The sequence below is a fragment of the Oncorhynchus gorbuscha genome, unplaced genomic scaffold, assembly GCF_021184085.1.
Source record: "Oncorhynchus gorbuscha isolate QuinsamMale2020 ecotype Even-year unplaced genomic scaffold, OgorEven_v1.0 Un_scaffold_553, whole genome shotgun sequence".
Taxonomy (NCBI): Eukaryota; Metazoa; Chordata; class Actinopteri; order Salmoniformes; family Salmonidae; genus Oncorhynchus; species Oncorhynchus gorbuscha.
Window position 1 is genome coordinate 85,800 of NW_025745384.1, and position 4,161 is coordinate 89,960.

A 4,161-nucleotide genomic window follows, 5' to 3' on the forward strand; every position below is an offset into this window, starting at 1 on the left:
CTACCTCGTCCCCTTCCAGCCCTGTTCCCCCAACATACACCCCTCTCTCCCCTCCACCTCTCCCCTCTACCTCGTCCCCTTCCAGCCCTGTTCCCCCCAACACACTTCCCGCTCCCCCTCTACCTTGTCCCCCTCCAGCCCTGTTCCTCCCAACATACACCCCTCTCCCCTCTACCTCGTCCCCGTCCAGCCCTGTTCCCCCAACATACACCCCTCTACCCCTCTACCTCGTCCCCTTCCAACCCTGTTCCCCCCAACATACACCCCTCTCGCCCTCTACCTCGTTCCCCGTCCAACCCTGTTTCCCCCAACATACACTCCTCTCCCCTCTACCTCGTTCCCCTCCAGCCCTGTTCCTCTCAACACACACCCCTCTCCCCCTCTACCTTGTCCCCCTCCAGCCCTGTTCCTCCCAACATACACCCCTCTCCCCTCTACCTCGTCCCCGTCCAGCCCTGTTCCCCCCAACATACACCCCTCTACCCCTCTACCTCGTCCCCTTCCAACCCTGTTCCCCCAACATACACCCCCTCGCCCTCTACCTCGTTCCCCTCCAACCCTGTTTCCCCCAACATACACCCCTCTCCCCCTCTACCTCGTTCCCCTCCAGCCCTGTTTCTCCCAACACACACCCCTCTCCCCCTCTACCTCGTCCCCCTCCAGCCCTGTTCCTCCCAACACACACCCCTCTCCCCCTCTACCTTGTCCCCCTCCAGCCCTGTTCCTCCCAACATACACCCCTCTACCTCGTCCCCCTCCAGCCCTGTTCCCCCCAACATACACCCCTCTCCCCCTCTACCTCGTCCCCCTCCAGCCCTGTTCCCCCCAACATACACCCCTCCCCCTCTACCTCGTCCCCTTCCAGCCCTGTTCCCCCCAACATACACCCCTCTCCCCTCTACCTCGTCCTCCTCCAGCCCTGTTCCCCCCAACATACACCCCTCTCCCCTCTACCTCGTCCCCTTCCAGCCCTGTTCCCCCCCCAACATACACCCCTCTCCCCCTCCACCTCTCCCCCTCTACCTCGTCCCCTTCCAGCCCTGTTACCCCCAACACACTGCCCGCTCCCCCTCTACCTTGTCCCCCTCCAGCCCTGTTCCTCCCAACATACACCCCTCTCCCCTCTACCTCGTCCCCGTCCAGCCCTGTTCCCCCCAACATACACCCCTCTACCCCTCTACCTCGTCCCCTTCCAACCCTGTTCCCCCCAACATACACCCCTCTCGCCCTCTACCTCGTTCCCCGTCCAACCCTGTTTCCCCCAACATACACCCCTCTCCCCCCTCTACCTCGTTCCCCTCCAGCCCTGTTCCTCCCAACACACACCCCTCTCCCCCTCTACCTTGTCCCCCTCCAGCCCTGTTCCTCCCAACATACACCCCTCTCCCCTCTACCTCGTCCCCGTCCAGCCCTGTTCCCCCAACATACACCCCTCTACCCCTCTACCTCGTCCCCTTCCAACCCTGTTCCCCCAACATACACCCCTCTCGCCCTCTACCTCGTTCCACTCCAACCCTGTTTCCCCCAACATACAACCCTCTCCCCCTCTACCTCGTTCCCCTCCAGCCCTGTTCCTCCCAACACACACCCCTCTCCCCCTCTACCTTGTCCCCCTCCAGCCCTGTTCCTCCCAACATACACCCCTCTCCCCTCTACCTCGTCCCCCTCCAGCCCTGTTCCCCCCAACATACACCCCTCTACCCCTCTACCTCGTCCCCCTCCAGCCCTGTTCCTCCCAACACACACCCCTCTCCCCCTCTACCTTGTCCTCCTCCAGCCCTGTTCCTCCCAACATACACCCCTCTACCTCGTCCCCCTCCAGCCCTGTTCCCCCAACATACACCCCTCTCCCCCTCTACCTCGTCCCCCTCCAGCCCTGTTCCCCCCAACATACACCCCTCTCCCCCTCTACCTCGTCCCCCTCCAGCCCTGTTCCCCCCAACATACACCCCTCTCCCCCTCTACCTCGTCCCCTTCCAGCCCTGTTCCCCCAACATACACCCCTCTCCCCTCTACCTCGTCCTCCTCCAGCCCTGTTCCCCCAACATACACCCCTCTCCCCCTCTACCTCGTCCCCTTCCAGCCCTGTTCCCCCCAACATACACCCCTCTCCACCTCCACCTCTCCCCCTCTACCTCGTCCCCTTCCAGCCCTGTTCCCCCAACACACTGCCCGCTCCCCCTCTACCTTGTCCCCCTCCAGCCCTGTTCCTCCCAACATACACCCCTCTCCCCTCTACCTCGTCCCCGTCCAGCCCTGTTCCCCCCAACATACACCCCTCTACCCCTCTACCTCGTCCCCTTCCAACCCTGTTCCCCCCAACATACACCCCTCTCGCCCTCTACCTCGTTCCCCGTCCAACCCTGTTTCCCCCAACATACACCCCTCTCCCCCTCTACCTCGTTCCCCTCCAGCCCTGTTCCTCCCAACACACACCCCTCTCCCCCTCTACCTTGTCCCCCTCCAGCCCTGTTCCTCCCAACATACACCCCTCTCCCCTCTACCTCGTCCCCGTCCAGCCCTGTTCCCCCCAACATACACCCCTCTACCCCTCTACCTCGTCCCCTTCCAACCCTGTTCCCCCAACATACACCCCTCTCGCCCTCTACCTCGTTCCCCTCCAACCCTGTTTCCCCCAACATACACCCCTCTCCCCCTCTAACTCGTTCCCCTCCAGCCCTGTTCCTCCCAACACACACCCCTCTCCCCTCTACCTTGTCCCCCTCCAGCCCTGTTCCTCCCAACATACACCCCTCTCCCCTCTACCTCGTCCCCCTCCAGCCCTGTTCCCCCGACATACACCCCTCTACCCCTCTACCTCGTCCCCCTCCAGCCCTGTTCCTCCCAACACACACCCCTCTCCCCCTCTACCTCGTCCCCCTCCAGCCCTGTTCCTCCCAACACACACCCCTCTCCCCCTCTACCTCGTCCCCCTCCAGCCCTGTTCCCCCAACACACACCCCTCTCCCCCTCTACCTCGTCCCCCTCCAACACACACCCCTCTCCCCCTCTACCTCGTCCCCCTCCAGCCCTGTTCCCCCCAACACACACCCCTCTCCCCCTACCTCGTCCCCCTCCAAACACACCCCTCTCCCCCTCTACCTTGTCCTCCTCCAGCCCTGTTCCTCCCAACATACACCCCTCTACCTCGTCCCCCTCCAGCCCTGTTCCCCCAACATACACCCCTCTCCCCCTCTACCTCGTCCCCCTCCAGCCCTGTTCCCCCCAACATACACCCCTCTCCCCTCTACCTCGTCCCCCTCCAGCCCTGTTCCCCCAACATACACCCCTCTCCCCCTCTACCTCGTCCCCTTCCAGCCCTGTTCCCCCAACATACACCCCTCTCCCCTCTACCTCGTCCTCCTCCAGCCCTGTTCCCCCAACATACACCCCTCTCCCCTCTACCTCGTCCTCCTCCAGCCCTGTTCCCCCAACATACACCCCTCTCCCCCTCTACCTCGTCCCCTTCCAGCCCTGTTCCCCCAACATACACCCCTCTCCCCCTCCACCTCTCCCCTCTACCTCGTCCCCTTCCAGCCCTGTTCCCCCCAACACACTGCCCGCTCCCCTCTACCTTGTCCCCCTCCAGCCCTGTTCCTCCCAACATACACCCCTCTCCCCTCTACCTCGTCCCCGTCCAGCCCTGTTCCCCCCAACATACACCCCTCTACCCTCTACCTCGTCCCCTTCCAACCCTGTTCCCCCCAACATACACCCCTCTCGCCCTCTACCTCGTTCCCCGTCCAACCCTGTTTCCCCCAACATACACCCCTCTCCCCCTCTACCTCGTTCCCCTCCAGCCCTGTTCCTCCCAACACACACCCCTCTCCCCCTCTACCTTGTCCCCCTCCAGCCCTGTTCCTCCCAACATACACCCCTCTCCCCTCTACCTCGTCCCCGTCCAGCCCTGTTCCCCCCAACATACACCCCTCTACCCCTCTACCTCGTCCCCTTCCAACCCTGTTCCCCCAACATACACCCCTCTCGCCCTCTACCTCGTTCCCCTCCAACCCTGTTTCCCCCAACATACACCCCTCTCCCCCTCTAACTCGTTCCCCTCCAGCCCTGTTCCTCCCAACACACACCCCTCTCCCCTCTACCTTGTCCCCCTCCAGCCCTGTTCCTCCCAACATACACCCCTCTCCCCTCTACCTCGTCCCC